The sequence below is a fragment of the Heterocephalus glaber genome, unplaced genomic scaffold (genome assembly GCF_053883595.1).
Source record: "Heterocephalus glaber isolate CG9 unplaced genomic scaffold, H.glaber_assembly_v1.0 deba00001760, whole genome shotgun sequence".
NCBI lineage: Eukaryota > Metazoa > Chordata > Mammalia > Rodentia > Bathyergidae > Heterocephalus > Heterocephalus glaber.
The window spans coordinates 8,819,807-8,834,830 of record NW_028258457.1 but is presented as its reverse complement, the minus strand read 5'-3'; the positions used below and the strand labels follow the sequence as shown (position 1 = coordinate 8,834,830).

Here is a 15,024-nt window from a genome sequence, read left to right as displayed (position 1 = left end):
AACTCAAGAAGATCCTCCTGCCTCAGCCTCCTGAGTGCTGAGATGACACATGTGTGCCACCATGCCTGGCTTGCCTTGATCTTGCTGGAGAGAAAAGAGGCCCCTGGAGGTGACAGACACCCTTCCCCAGATGCCTGGAGAAGTTACAAATCAGATAGTCAGGCCCCAACAAGTGGGATCATGATTATTCCTCAGGGAGCCCATTTCACAGATGTGAGGCACAAAAGGGTTGATTCTCAACAAGGAATTGGGGGGGGGGGGTTAAGCTCTTCTGCAAGCCAGGAATTCATTCTCTCTCACATATACACGAGTACACATACACTCCTACCTCCATAACCACACTTAGAAGCTGGCCATGGTGGCGCACACCTGTCATCCCAGCATTTGGGAGGCTAAGGCAGGAGGATCTTCGAGAGATCGAGGCCAGCCTGGGCTACATAACAAGACCCTGTCTCAAAAAATAGTTGTTCTACTGTATTGTCTAGGGAACAATGCCAAGAAGAGAGTCTTACGCCTTCAGGACAGACGCCTTGTTTTCTTTCATAAATATTTTCAATGGGCATCGGTTGCCTCAGTGGACCTGGAATGTGCAGACGCTCAGTGGGTGGAGTGGGGTGCGGCGTCCCCCAGTCAGCCTGGAGCTTCCTTAGAACACAGGTCCTGATTTGTTTGTTTGGTTTTTGGTATTGGGGGTAGAATCCAGGGATGCTCCACCATGGAGCTACACCCTAGCTCTTTTTATTTTGAGATGGGGTATTGCTAAATTGCCCAGGCTGGCCTCAACCTTGTGATCCTCCTGTCTCAGCCTCCTGCCTAGCTGGGATTCCAAACGTGCGCCACCATGCCTGGCATCCCCATCTCTTCTCCTTTCTCCCTGGCACCTCTTTCTGTCTTGATACCAGTGAACGAATCCAGGTCCTTTGCCCTGATCTACATCCCAGCTCTTTTTATTTTTAATTTTTATTTTGCTGAGCTGCCCAGCACAGCCTCCAACTTGCCATCTTCCTGCCTCAGGCTCTCAAACCACTGGCATGACAGATGTGTGCCATTGAACCTGTCGTCCCGGTCCTTTTATTGGGCACAATGGTCTCATCGGGTGCACAAATATTTGTTAAGCTCCTACTGCATGTCAGCTGTGAACAATACACACACATGCATGCACACGCACAAGCCCCTCTGGGAGTTTTGTTAAAGTGGAAGGAAACACAGAAATCAGAAAGTATCAAGCATATTTAACCGTAAGAGACTAAAATGGAGAAGGGCTGGGAGGATGTGGGGGCACCCGAGGTGCAACTGTAGCTGTCATCTGAGCAAAGAGGGGAAGAGACTGAGGGAGCAACCAGGGGAACAGCACATGCAAAGGCCCTGAGGCCTGGCCTGTTTGGGAAACCTGCAGGAGCCCTGTCCAGCTGGAGCGGGGTGAGTGGGAGAGTGGTGGGAGACAGTGGAAGGCAGGCACTCTGGCACCCACTGCATGTCCTGGCTTCTGCTCTGGGTGAGGTGGGAGCTATGGAGGGTCCTAGAGACAGAGGGATATGCTCTCGAGCTTAAATGCTCAGAATGACCTCTGGCTGCTGTAGGGCAAAAGGGAGGGACGCTAAGGCAACAGTGACCACATGGGTCCAGGCAAGCAAAGGTGAGTAGTGGCCACTGAGAAGGGAAATAAAAAAATTTTTTGAGACAGGGTCTCACTATGTAGCCCAGGCTGGCCTGAAACTCACTCACAGCGATCCTCCTGCCTCAATCTCCTGAGTGCTAGGATTACTGTGGCACCACACCCAATTTAGGCTTGAATTTGAGTTCCATCTTCCCAGAGAGCTGGGATGACAGGTGTGTCCCACTGCACTCAACTGGGAAATGGAAAATGCTGGTCTTCTCCGGAATGCCTTCTTACAGGCAAGCAAGAAATTCTGATAAAACCACAAGTGTTTTACAGAGAGACAAAACACCACACACCACAGAAACTGATCACTGTGCAGTCAACACTGACACCGCCGAGCCCAGCAGAGATCAGCCCGGCTGGGGCTACGAGCAGGCCCGGGGCTCCTGCCCTCACCCCACCTTTTCTTCTCCCACTCAGTAAAGCCTTTTTTTTTAAGCTTAATGCAATGTGAGCAAATGACATAATTGCACCAATGAGCTCGACTCCCGTGCTACTTATAAGGAAAAGAAACCATTTGTAAAGAGCTTGGAAACTACTGTAATGAATCATGCTGTGTGCCTTGACATCCGCCTAATTGGGGGAACCCCCTCTTTATCAGTCTGCGCCCCCTCTGTTCTCAGCCCTGCCTTCGCCCAGATGTGAGCAGCGTGAAGCTGACTTCTATGCAGAAGCCCCTGGGGTCCCCACTGAGGGGGTGTCCTCAGGGTTCAGGGCCCACCCAGCATCCAGGCTGGGTAAGGACCAGGCCTAGGGCCCCTCCTTTGCACAGACCTTATGCATAGCCTCCCACAGAATTTATTTTTATTTAAAAAAAATTTTTTTTGAGACAGGGTCTTGCTATGGAGTTCAGGTTGGCCTTGAACTCACTATGTTCTGGCCTCAAAATCACAGCGATCCTCCTGCTTCAGCCTACCAAGAGCTGGGATTACAGGCATGCGCCACCACACCTGGTTCTCCCATAGACTTTTGTTTCTACAGGACTTGTAATTACTACCTGATACAACATAAATGCTATATTGCAAGAGTTGTTAGACTGTATTGTTTAGGGAATCATGCCAAGAAACAAAGTTTGAGCCTGATGCACTGCTGCCTGCCTGTAATCTTGGATACTTGGGAGGCTGAGGCAGGAGGATCGAACCTTGGAGCTCAGCCTGGGCAATTTAGTGAGGGCCTTGACTCAAAGTAAAATAAAAGAGCTGGGAATGTAGCTCAGTGGTAAAATGCTTACCTACTGTGCATGAAGCCCTGGGTTCAATCCCTCAAAAGTCTGATACTGCAGTACAGATTTAATTTTTCCCCAATGTTTTCTTTTTGTTTTTGTTTTTGGTACCGGGGATAGAACTTGGGTCCTCGTGCTTTCAAGGCAGGCGGTGGAACCATTGAGCTAAATCCTCTGCCCTTCCCCAATATTTTCAATCTGTGGATGCCTGAGTAGGCAACTACAGAACCTCTGTGTCCTAAGGATTGAACCCAGAGCTTTCACACTGAGCTAAATCCTCAGCCCATACATTTTTATTTTTAATTTCTTTTTGGTACTGGAGATTGAATTTGGAACCTTGCACTTGCAAGGCAGGCGGCGGAACCACTGACCTAAATCCCCGGCCCTTTATTTTTAATTTTGAGCAGAGTCTTGCTTAGTCACTAAGTTGCCCAGGCTGGGCTCGAACCTGCAGTCCTCCTGCCTCGGCCTCCCAGACTGGTGGGATCACAGCCATGTACCACGGCACCCATCCAGAACCTGTGTTCAATCTTCCCCTGCAAAGCCCCACCTAAGACAGAAAGATGGGCCCCCAACGCCTGGCCCTTGGCTCTGGAAGAATGTAGAATTAGCTTCGCTTCCTTTCAGGATGAATCCAATTCTATAAACCAACACAAAGCCAAACAATGAACAGGAGCCTGAGTGCCCTTCCTGTCCCTCCCTGGCTCCAATCCCCAAGCAATTAGGACAAAAACTCCCTCCCCCAAAGACTCTGATTTGTGCAAAAACAAATCAGCATGGTTCAACATAATTAACATCCCCTCCCTGCTTTTCCTTCCATGTCCTTTAAGGCAAACAAGGTCTTTTCTCTCCTCGGAGGAAATATTGAATTGTAAAAGAGAAGCAACATTTAAGTGGCTGGAAGAAAAGGCCTCCGTGGCTTTCCTAAAATAATTGTCTGTGTCAGTCGCACCTCGCAGAGCGTTCTCTGCAGCAGTGTAATTAAATGCCTGGGGTTTGGCTGCCAGCTCTCAGCCGCTCAGAGCCCCAGTTTTGCCCTGAGGGCTTGAGTTCAAATATGCAGTCAAGTTCCTGTCCCTAGAAGCCACTGGAATGTCTTGGAAGGCTTTTTGATTTTTTTGATTTTGTTTTGCTTTTTGTTTTTGTTATTTGAGACAGGCTCTCCCTGTGTATTCCTGGCTGGCCTTGAATTCACTGTATAGACCACGCAGCCTTGAACTCAAGGCAATCCTCCTGCCTCAGCCTCTTGCAATGTGCCACACCTGGCTCAATTTTAAAAAAATGGTACTAGGGATCAAATGTAGGGGTCCATGCATACTAGGCAAACACTCTACCACTGAGCTATATTCCTAGTCTTTTGTATTTTTTTTATTCAGAGACAGGATCTCATTAAATTGCCCAGCTGGGCTCAAACTCCTGCCTCAGCCTCCTGAGTAGCTGGGATTATAGGGGTGTGCTATCACACCCAACAAGACTTTATGTTTTTGAGTCCAAATGCCATTTCTCCTACAATGGGTCTAGCTTGGAACCAAAATCACAAACTCAGGCAGTCATGATGATGCACACCTGCAATGTCAGCACCTGGGAGGCTGTGGCAGGAGGATCTCCTAGTGCAATGGTGGCAAACCTATGGCATACATGTTATTTTCTTTTTAGATGAAGGATATTAATGTATGAATTCTTTTTTTCTAAACTAAAACCTAAGTATTCAGGTTTAACTCCAGGGTTGGCACTTTTTGATAAGTAAATGGGTTTTGGGTTGCAGTTTGGACACTTGTCTCTAAAAGGGTCGCCATCACTGGCCTAGAGTTTGAGGCCAGCTGGGCTACACAGTGAGACCGTCTCTCAAAAGAAAAAAGGGAATCTCTGATGTCCAGCCTGACTCACCTCGAATGGGGCAAATGTGCAGGAGAAATCCGCCCGCTCTCTTTTGCTGGGCTCTGGCTCCAGGTTTAATATCCCGGCTAATGGGCTCTAAGAGCCCGAGCCCTGTGCGCCAGGAGCAGCTCCTCAAATCGCCTTCTTTGCCTGGGAATCTTCAAGTCCTTTCACCCAAGCTGCTGCCCTAATTAAGCACCAGATTGCACGGCAGGCCAGGGATTAAATAGGACTGAGGTGCAAAGTTCGCAGCAGAAGCAGCAGCTCTTGAAGTTCTGCCGCCTACATCTGGGCTCCTAAGAAGCCAGGCAGGGCTGGGGCGCAGCTCGGTGGAGATCACAGGCCCAGGGCTGCAGGTACCCGGGTTCAGTTCCTGGCATGGCTTCCTGGGGTCTGAGATCATCACGGGGCTGTCCCCCCCAGCCCTGGCTCTCAGGGGTTTGGCCAGCAGAAGAGTGCAAGCAGCTGCCTCTTAATGAAATGAGGCTATTACTATGTTTGAAGCTGGATAATTCAATCAGGAAGCCAAGGTGGTTTGGGGCTTATGTATTTATTTGTACCCTGCCTTTTCCAGAGAAGCAGCTAAGTGGTTTACAAGGATATGTAAAATACCACAAGATAGCTCCACTTAAATCTGAGCAGAGTATTAGACATTTCTAGAGGGCAGCCTGCCAAGCCCTGGCGGCAAAAGTTGCGTTTCACCCCGCCTGGTGTGGGAGTCGGATGGACAAGTGCTAGACAGCTGCATGGACGCTCCTGAGAACACTGCTTACAATGGAGGCCTGGGTTTGTCTCCCCTCCAATTATCTGATGATAAGGGGGAATGATTTAAAAATTTTAAGATGGAATATTACACAGTTACTAAACATCACAGTTCATGGAGTTGGTTTTCTTCTTTTTCTTTTTGGCGGTACTGGGGGTTGAACCCAGGGCCTTTGCACTGATCTACATCCCCAGTCTTTTATTTTTATTTATTTTTGAGATACTGAGATATAATGCTGCTAAACTGCCTAGATCGGCCTTCAATTTGCAATCCTCCTGCCTCAGCTTCCTAAACAGCTAGGATTACAGGCGTGCAACACCATGCCCTAGCTTCATAGAGATTTTCTGTTTTTATTTTTAAAACAGGGTCTCGCTATGTAGGCTAGTCTGGGCTCGAACTCACAACGGCCCTCCTGCCTCCGCCTCCCAAGTGCTGGGATTACAGATATTCACCACCATGCCTGGCCTGTTCTTGAGTTTTTAAAATCCAGTTTAATTTTTTGTTCCCCTCAGGGGAGTAAAAGAGAAAAAAACTCCGAAAGCGGGGACATAAACAGAGCCAGAAATGAGGCTAAGAAAAACACATCCTTTCAAACCCACCCCATCAGCATATGGTCGGGCCATAAATTTGGCTTCAAGCTCCTCAGCAGCCACCTCAGAAAGAGAAAGCTGGTCATTTATACGGCTCTCGGTGTCCTGAAACAAAAGTACGCCAGCTGCTCGGGAGAAGGCGCAACTATTTTTGTTCTTGAGAACAGGCAGGGATTTCTCCCACGGTCCTCCACAAAAGGACTCGGTGTGAAGTCACCGGTCTTTCCGGACGACGCCTTATATAGAAAAGCTGCTCTCGAAGGTGCGCCTGGTACTCCACCCGCACTGGGAGGGCGGGGCCGCCCTGGCTCTGGGGCGGCCTCTCTGTGCCTGCGCGCATCTGCGGACGCACAGGTTAACTGCCCTTGCTCGGGGTCCGCTGGGAGGACTCAGTGAGCCAGTAAAGGCGCGAAAGCAGTTAGGAGTCCTCAGCATACGGTAAGTGCTACGTAAGTGTGTGTTTGCGGCTATTCTCTCTCTTTCTCAGGTACTGAGCACTGAACCCCGGGCCTTCCCAGTGAACCACTTCCCCAGCCATTTTAAATTTTATTTTATTTCATTTTGACACAGGATCTCGCTAAGTCACTAAGTTGCCTATCTCAAATTTGAGCCCAGTCTGGGCAGCTGAGCAACTTAGCGAGGCCCTGTCTCAAAAAAAAAAAAAAAAATAAGTCCAACAATAAGAGAGAGGGAGTGACAGATGGGAGGAGACCCTTGCTCATCTCGGCCCTGTGCTCCAGGCACTGTCCTGTCCTGAAGTTCCCCGGGGCATGGAGGGGGGGGTGGCTGTCCTGAGCATCTCCACACCCTACCTGTCCTCTCTGGTTGCTGTTCCTGCCTGGAGCACATTCTGATTTTTCTTTCCTACCTCAGGACCTTTGCAAGCCAGACACCCCACACCGACTGTCAACACCCCACCCTGCCTCACCCCAGACTGACTCTTCTTGGTGCCTGGGGCTCAGAAATCAGAGTCTCTGCCAAGGCAGCCTCTGTGACTCATCTCCCAGGCATCCTGTGCATTTCCCCCAGGCTTCTGTTCCTTCTGTGACTATAACAAAATACCCGAGGCAGGCTGCTTTTAAAGAAAAGGGCTTTGTTTAGCTCAGGATTCCAGGGCCAGGCAAGAAGAGGCCGTCCCCCCAATTGACCTAAGGACCGCCCACTAGGCCCTGCCTCTTAAAGGTCCCCCCACCACACTGAGGACCATGATTCCAAGGCATGAACCTGTAGAGAGGACAAACAACCTCCAAACCATGGCAATTACTGTGCACCAAATGCTGCTCCAAGCACCTTTCTCTCTTTTTCTTTCTTTCTTCTTTCTTTTTTCTTCTGTATGAGGGAATGAACCCAAGGTCTTTGCACTGAAATACACTCCACACTATTAAAAAAATTTTTTTTTTTTTTTTTGGTACCAGGGATCGAACATGGGTCCTTCCGCTTGCAAGGCAGGCAGTGGAACCACTGAGCTAAATCCCCGGCCCCCAATTTTTTTTTCTTTAAATTTGAGACAGGGTGCTGGGGATTTAGCTCAGTGGCACTGCGCCTGCCTTGCAAGTGCAAGGTCCTGAGTTTGATCCCTGGTACCAAAAAAAAAAAAAAAAAAGTGGCTAAATTTTGAGACAGGATCTTGCTATGTTGCTAAGTTGCCCAGGCTGGGGTTAAACCTGTGACTCTCCTGCCTCTGTCTCCCAGAGTGCTGGATGACAGGTGTGAACCTCCACACCCCACTAGCATGTTGCATTTACTGATTTAACCCCCATGACAAAGCTGTGAGATAGTACTGTCATCTCCCTCTCTGATAAGTGACAAAACTTGGGTTTAGAGAGGCCAAAGCAGTACAGACTAGAAAGGGTGGAGCCGGAGTTCAAAGACGGGCTGTGCAGCTCTGTATCCTCCACCTCCACTGTCTTCTCTAAGCTGGATAACTGTGCCATTAGGGCCTCATCGGTGTGACAGAGGCTGTCTCTGTCCCTACACAGGCACTGGTAAGAGGGTGGGAGTTTTATCTGCTTTGCAAATAATTCACCCTCGAATCCCCAGAGCCAGTGTGATGAATGTTTGTTGAATGACTAGATGTTGATAGACCAGCGGGACAGAGAGAAAACATCTCTGCTGATCCACCACGAATCCCCCCCCCCCATCTTCCATGGCTCCCGGGAGGGACTGGTTGAGGCTTCTTCCACTGCCTGCCAGGATGGCAGGGGCTGAGATGGATGATCAGGGCCAGGCCTGTCTGCTGCGGCTGAGCCGTGACGGCTGTGTCCCTTTGCGGGACTTGAGATAATAGCAGCTGCCCTTGTCAAACCTCCGAGCCATGGACAAATCCCCCCTGAGTGATAAGCCTGACAGCCTTAAAGGAGATGTCAGTAGCCCGTGCTGGGCGGGAGTGGGGAAGCTTCAGCCTGAGCTGCAGGCTTTGCCCAGAGAGCCTCATGGCTGGGCGTAACTGTGGGTTTGTCCATTCATCTGTCCACTCATCTGTCCATCAGTCTGTCCATCCATCCACTGCGACAGAAAAGGTAGGGTGCTGAGAGGGGAGAGCAGATTTGGAGAGGGGATGGAAATCAAGTGTTTAGCCTGAGAGACCATCAGTTCTCAACTGTGGCCAAGTCCAAGTGGGTGTCAAGTTTGTGGTCTAGGGAGGGGCGCAGAGAGGGCGTGGCCGGAAGTCTGCATTTGGTGACGTCCGCCAAGATGGGATGAGAGAAGACACAGAGAACCGTCAGTGCCCACCCCAAGGTGATGACGATGATGTTAATGATTTCTGCAGTACTGGGGAATGAAGCAGGGCCTCATAGTAGCCAGGCAAGTGCTCTACGCGAGCTGCACCCCTGGCCGTTTTTCAAAATTTTTATTTTGATACAAGGTTTCACTAAATTGCCCAGGCGGACCTTGAACTTGCCATCTTCCTGCCTCAGTCTCTGACAGAAGCTGAGATTCCAGGTGTGCACCCCTGCACCTGCTTCCAAGTGCCATTTCTTTCTTTCTTTTTTTTTTTTTTTTTTGGTACCAGGGATCAAACTTGGGTCCTTGCGCTTTGGAGGCAGGCAGCGGAACCACTTAGCTAAATCCCCAGCTCAAGGGCCATTTCTAGAGCTCCCTCTTTGAAGCTACTTGGCAAAAAGTACAAATAAGGAAGCTTAGAGCCCCAATTCCATGGTAGATATCAACACTAGCTCCGCTTTACAGGTGGGAAAACCGAGGCACAGGGAGGAATATCCAGCTGGCCAAACTGCAGAGCTAGGATCTAGATGTTGACCTGTCTGACTGTTCATCACTATGCCATGAGGCCACACGTTCCTCTCCCCTAGCAGCTATGTCCTCTAGGCCATTCTTCCCGGAGACACCACAGCTGTCTTTCTTGTCTTTTCTTTCTGCACTACTGGGGATGGAACCCAGGGCCCATGTACTGAGCTCCATCCCCAGCCCTTTTTTGTTTTTTATTTTGAGACAGGGTCTTGCTAAGTCACTAAGTTGCCCAGGCTGGGTTTGAACTTGAGATCCTCCTGTCTCAGCCTCCCTCCCAGAATGCTGAGATTACAAATGTGCATTAACAAACCCAGCACTACAGCCATCTTTCAATGTGTCACCCCCACCTTAGACCTTCTGGGGGCTCCCAGCGCCCTCTGTGAGAATCCAAATGCCATACAGACATGCTCACCAATCCCGCCCTGCTGAGCCTGGCTCAATCCTCACCCTCTCCATGCCTGTCTCTGCCCCCACCATCCTTCAGCTCCTGTTTCCGGCCTCCAGCCCTGTGTCCTGTTGGGTTTGGTGCCCAGGATGCTCTTGCTCCCCTTTCTCACAGGGAAAACCTGCTCAGGCCTTTGCAGAAGTTCGCGTTCCTTGTTCTCGGTGGGTCCGCTATGGGTTGGGTATGGTGTGGGTGTGTCCCCTCAGGGTGCATGTGCTGGAAGCTTCGTGGCCACTGTGGTGCTCTCAGGAAGTGGAGAGGCCTGTAAGAGGTTGCGTTCCTTAATTGTGATTTGTCAGTTTGACTAGCAGATTAATAAAACTCCGGGTCTGTCTGCGGATGATTGGTGGGAAGGCCAGCACACCGAGGAGAGAAGACTTCCCCTAGATGTGTGGCACCAACCAATAGGCTTGTAGAAGCACCAACCAATAGGCTTGCAGTGTGGTCGGAAGAAAAGGGAAAGAAAGAACTCTTTCGGTTTTGAAAGAGCTCCAGCCTTCACCATTGCTTTTGCAGATCCATCTCCAGTTTCTTTAACCTTCCAGCACAGACTCACCCTAGTAACTCTACAGTGAGCTTCCAGGTGAGCTTGACCTCTGTTATGGGATCCTCTGGCTGTCCGGGAAGTAAAGGGCCATTGTAGACTCTCCTGCCTCTGATTCTGCAATTATACATGTATTTTCTATTCATTCTGTATTGATTCTAATAGAGAGGTGGAGGCTTGTGGGTGCTATTAGGTTACTGGAGGGATCGCCCTGGGAAGGGATTAATGCTGATTCAAGGAGAAAACAGGTGATAAAAGGGTTGAAATGAGAATGGGTTATAAAAGGAGCAACTTTGGCCTGTGAATCGCTGTGACTTTCTGTCTCAGTGTGACCCCTTCTGAGTGTTCCGGCTGTTGTGATGCCATTAGTCATGAGGCCTTTACATAGGCCAAACCAGGAGGGCCATTCAGTCTCGGACTTTCAGCTCCCCAAACTGTGAGCTAATAAACCTTTCATCTTTATAGACTACTCAGCCTCATGCATTTTGTTATAGTAGCAGGACTTGGAATAAGCTCTCTCAAATGTTCCTTCAGTATTTGGTACACACACACACACACACACACACACACAAACACAACGAGTCCTCTGACAGCAGGTTATGACAATCCCATGCAAGAAGAGGTTCTTTAGCATCACCATGGCAGCAATAAATAACAATAATAATAAACAACCATTTATTGCACATGTGTTCTGAGCTATGCCATGTTCTAAGTGTTTTGCAGTTTAATTTCTCTCTAGTCTTCATAAGGACCCGATCAGATTGAACCATAATGAATGTTCAGAGACCTGCATCTGCCACTTCCTGTTTGTATGTCCCCAAGCAGATCACTTTGTCTTTGTCATTAGCAAAACGGCAGTAAAAACTGCCCTCCTCCCAGCTACCCAGAGATACACACACACACATTTAACTGCAAGCTGTTTGAGACTGAATTTTCATCTGCTCTGTCTGGTGCTATAGAAAAGAGATGCACCCAGTGCATGGGAAAAGGACTGCTCAGTTACCAGCTGCTCTTAGATTCATTCCTTTTCCTTCTCCTGCCCAGCTCTGCATGCATGGGAACTACATCTCCCACACCCCCTTGCTCTCTGACTTCAGGGAAGGTTCAGCCAGTGAGGCGCTCATAAAGGATGGGAGGGAGGGAGGGGCAAAGGGAGAAGCAGGAGACTGTCTTTCCTTCCTTTCTGTACCAGTGATCGAACTGGGGACCTTGCACTTGCCAGGCAGGCGGCGGCACCACTGACCTTTTTTCCCTGGCCCAGCCAGGAGTATTTCAAGCTGTCTGCCTCTTGAACACAGTGTGCTTGCGTCTCCCACTGCACACACAATCTTGGCCTCTGCCTATACCCCCTCTTCTCTCTGGGCTCCACTCTCAGGGATATAGAGACCTGCTCTATGGTTCCCAATCTCTGGGTTTTTTTCCATCCTTTGTTTAGTTTGTCCTCTCTTCCATCATCTGCATAAACAGTTGCCTGGATTGAAACCCCTGAAAGGCCTAGAAGAGCTCAGCTTGTCTGGTCCTTGAGGGGGGACGTTAGCTGCTCAATAAATATCGGTGGGAAAAAAATAAATTAATACCCGCGAATGCACTGTTAGCTGTAGAGTCCAACAGCACAGTCTGGGTCCAAATTCTGACCTGCTTCTTTCTGTGTGACCTTGGGCAGGTGGCTTAACCTCTCTACCCACCCCCTCTTTTTGGAGGGGTATTTGTTGAGGCATGGTTATGGTGGGAGTGTGACGGGCAGAGGTCACACAGTGAAGTGAGTGTGGTCCAGGGGCCAAGCTTTCTCTTTGTATAACAACCCGCTCTCTGGAAAACTAACTGGGCCCGAGGTAACTACATTCATCTCTTCTGAAGGCCATGCCCCTTTGACCCGAGAGCCTCCCACTAGGCCCCACCTCTTAAAGGCTCCATCACCTCAAGACTGTGGGCCAAGCTTCCAGCACATGAACTCTGCGGGGACACACTCAAACTATATCCAAACCACCGCATCATCTAAAAGCTGAGGTCACAGCCAGCTGTAGTGGTGCACGTTTGTAATCCCAGCACTCTGGGAGGCTGAGGCAGGAGGATCACAAGTTAAGCCCACCCCGGGCAACTTAGCAAGAGACCCTGTCTCACAATAAAAAATTTTTAAAAGGGCTGGGAATGTAGCTCAGTGAGAAAGCCCTGGGTTCAATCTCCAGTACCGAAACAAAAAACCAAAAAGCCCTGCTGAGGTGATCATGGTGTGACCTCAGGGGTGCGTGCTGAGGATGCTATGAATTAGAGACCGTGAATCAGAGACAATAGTGGCACCTGGCAGAGTACGCACACAGTCATCGGAGCTTTTATTACCTACACACAGAACCAGCACAGTTCCAGAACTGTCACAGATTTCCTGCTGATTTTTTCCCTAATAAACTTTTATTTTGACATCATTTTAGATTCACAGGAAAATTTTTTTTTTTTTTGGTACCGGGGATCGACCTCGGGACCTTGTGCTTGGGAAGCAGGCAGCAGAACCACTGAGCTAAATCCTGGCCCAAAATGTCTATCCTTTTTTTTTTTTGGCACGGGGATCGAACTCAGGACCTTGTGCTTTTGAGGCAGGCGCCGGAACCACTGAGCTAAATCCCCAGCCCTCACAAGAAAATTAAGTATTAGTTCCCCCACACAGCGCGGGAGCTGCCCCTCCATAAGCATCTTACATAACTGCGTCACATTTGTCACAGCCTAGATGCCACCTTCCTGGAGAATCAGCTCAGACTGTGTGTGAATCTTCCCGTTTCCCACTCAGGTCTTTTTCTTTTCTGGTCCACAAACCAATCCAGGATCCCACGTTGCATTAAATCATTGCAGCTCTTTAGTCTCCACTGTTCGGGGACCATTTCTTAGTCTTATCTTTCACTACCTTGACCGTTTTGAGGACTATGAGGCAGGGGTTTTGTAGAATAATGCCCCAACTGGCTTTATTTTTATTTATTATTATTGTGTTACTGGGGATTGAATCCAGGGCCTTCACACTGAGCTACACTCCACCAGCCTTTTTTATTTTTTTTTATTTTGAGACAGGGTCTGGCGAAGTCGCTAAGTTACCCAGGTGGCTGGAACTTTCGATCCCCCTGCCTCAGCCTCCCAGAGTCCTGGGATGACAGGTGTGTGCCATCACATCTGACTCCCCCTGGCTTTTAAGGGCAGAAAGTAAACTTGTAATTCAATGGTAGAGAAAGGCCCTGGCTTAGATCCTCAGTACTGGAAAAGAAAAATGAAAGAAAGAAAGAAAAAAGCATTCCTGGCCCCAGTGTTCCCGGCCGGAAGCCCCCTGCCTATGACTCAGCTTCGGAATGAATGAATCCATGAGTTACCATTCGATCTTCCTTGCTTGCTGCACCCCATGTTCTGTGGCATCCCTCCCAGAGGCAAGATCTAGAAACCTTCATAGGTACATAAAAGCCCTTCTCTTTGCAGAGAGATTCGTTTTTGATCCTTTCTTTGTAGACATCAAGGATTCATTTCTTTAATATTTAGGGACTTTTGAACCAAAGACGAGCCAGACATTTGTGTCAGACAGCTCATTTTTTTCAAGGCGGGGTGGGGGGAGATATCTGTCTGTCTGCTTCTCCTTCCCAGGCTTTCATGGCTGTGGCCTAGGTTGGGATGAGGATTCTGCAATAAAACACAAGAGAGGGGTCCTCCCAAGGAATTTTTATTTATTTATGTATTTATTCTTGCACTACTGGAGATTGAACCCAAGGCCTTCACACTGAGCTCCATCCCCAGCTCTTTTTTATCTTTTTAAAATTTTTATTTATTTTGAGACAGGGTCTGTCTCAGTTGCTAAGTTGCCCAGCCTGGGCTGGAATGTGGGTGCGATCCTCCTGCCTCAGCCTCCCAGAGTGCTTCGAGGACAGGTATGCACCACCATGCCTGGCTTCCCAAGGACTCTTAATGAGGCTCCACCAAGTGGCCTAAGCTGAGCTGGTAATGGAGATAAATTGATGGTTTTATTTCCTGGCCCCTCTGAAAGGCTCCGCATTTGCCCCGGGGACCAGGCTGCCAGCCTTTGGAAAACACAAAGCCTGGCTGCTGAGAAACAGGAATCCCTGGGAACCAGGTAGGCCCAAAGCTCTGACTGCTTTTTTTATCTCTCAGCCCTGGAATGCAAGAAGAATGCCAGAGGGGAGGTCATTTCTCCGCCACCTGTCCCTGTGTCCCTGCAGTGGAAGAGCTAGGTTTAATCTCTTGCCTGAAGTTTGTCAGAAGTAAAAATGAGCCTGAGCGAGCTTTTTAGACACTTCCCTCAACTTACAGGAATTCAATTTCTGACCAGAGTATAAATCTGCAGCCATCAGGGCAGGCGGTGGGGGCTGGGGCCGGGCCTCTCGGCTGGGGATGGATTTCTGAAATCAATCCGGCGGCTCATGGAAAAGGTCGTTGTGGGGAAAATTTATCTTCCATAGCTGTGGATGCATTTGTGCTGATAGTCAGGGACTCCCCTGCATGGAAGGAGGGCTTGACTGTGAGGGGCCAGAGGGAGGGAGACCTCAAGGGTTGGACATCGAGGACAGCAAGTGCCCAGAGAAGGTGGCACAGGATCAACCTGCCAGTTAATGGCTCAACAAAGGGATAGTGGGCAGTGGAGCACACTTGTAATTCCAGCTACTTGGAGGCTGAGGCAGGAGGATCGATGC

General features: G+C 49.3%; 2 protein-coding genes across 9 annotated transcripts in view; one reads left to right on the top strand and one right to left on the bottom strand.

The window, feature by feature from the left end:
• Olfm2 (olfactomedin 2) overlaps positions 1-15,024 on the bottom strand; it is a 65,650-nt gene that overhangs the window by 5,186 nt on the left and 45,440 nt on the right. The gene's annotated exons all lie outside the window — the stretch shown is intronic.
• The window catches only part of LOC110345924 (uncharacterized), a 30,313-nt gene continuing 21,734 nt past the window's right edge, over positions 6,446-15,024 (top strand). For 2 of the 3 annotated variants that reach the window (XR_002389590.2, XM_087201537.1), the window contains exons 1-2: positions 6,447-6,551; positions 10,324-10,390. The gene's annotated coding sequence lies outside the window, so the exon portion shown is untranslated. Of the gene's footprint in view, positions 6,552-10,323; positions 10,391-15,024 lie in introns of all 3 variants that reach the window. The other variant, XR_015447525.1, reaches the window with a different exon arrangement.